Source organism: Triticum dicoccoides, chromosome 2B (genome assembly GCF_002162155.2).
Source record: "Triticum dicoccoides isolate Atlit2015 ecotype Zavitan chromosome 2B, WEW_v2.0, whole genome shotgun sequence".
In the NCBI taxonomy this organism is placed as follows: Eukaryota; Viridiplantae; Streptophyta; class Magnoliopsida; order Poales; family Poaceae; genus Triticum; species Triticum dicoccoides.
Window position 1 is genome coordinate 655824074 of NC_041383.1, and position 1014 is coordinate 655825087.

The window sequence follows — 1014 nt, forward strand, 5'->3', positions numbered from 1 at the left end:
GGTGTCGCGTCGGGGTGTTGTGTCGGGGTTGGGGGTGCCGTGTCGAGGTCGGGGTGCTGTGTCGGGGTCGCGGTGTCGAGGTGTCAAGGCGGGATCGGTGTGTCGTGTCAGGGTTGGGGTGTCGGGGTCAGGGGGTCGGGGTGTCGTGGTCGGGATGGCCAATCCTCGACCCCTCGGCGACCCTCGAACCCTCGACCCCTTTTCCCCTCAACCCCTAGACCCTCGTCTCCTTTTCCCCTCGATCCTCGAGCCCTCAACCACTCGACGACCCTCTTTTTCTACTTCTACTTATTTTCCATCTCCTACTTCTTTTTTTCATCTTCTACTTCTACTTATTTTTTTCATCTTCACTTCTACTTCTTTTTCTTCTTATTCCTTCTTTTCCTTCTTCCTCTTGTCTTCTTTTTCTTCTTCATTTTCCTTATTTTCCTTCTTCCCCTTGTCTTCTTTTTCTTCTTCAACTAATCAACCTAAATCAACTAATTAACCTAAATCAACTAAAATCTACTAACCTAAAATCAACTAAAATCTATTAACCTAAAATCAACTACAATCTACTAACCTAAAATCAACTAAAATCTATTAACCTAAAATCAACTTAAATATTAACCTAAAGTCGACTAAAATCTATTAACCTAAAATCAGCTAGAATCTACTAACCTAAAATCAACTAAAATTTAATTAACCTAAATCTCCTTTTGTTGACTATGTACAGTAGGGTGAAACACCACCTACTAACTAATTAACTAACTAACTAAGTAAGTAATTAACCTAAAAACATAATTAACTAACTAATTAACCTATGTACAGTGGGGTAAAACAACTAACTAATTAACCTAAAAAACTAACTAACAAACTAACTAATTAACCTAAATCAAAAAATAGCAAGAAAAAAAAAGAAAAAAGGGAAGAAACCCCACCAGGGGGCGGAGTGGTGATGGGTGGCGAGGCGCCGGGGCGGTGGGCGGCCTGAGCGGGCGGGGTGCCCGGGCGGCCTGAGCGACAGGCGGCAGG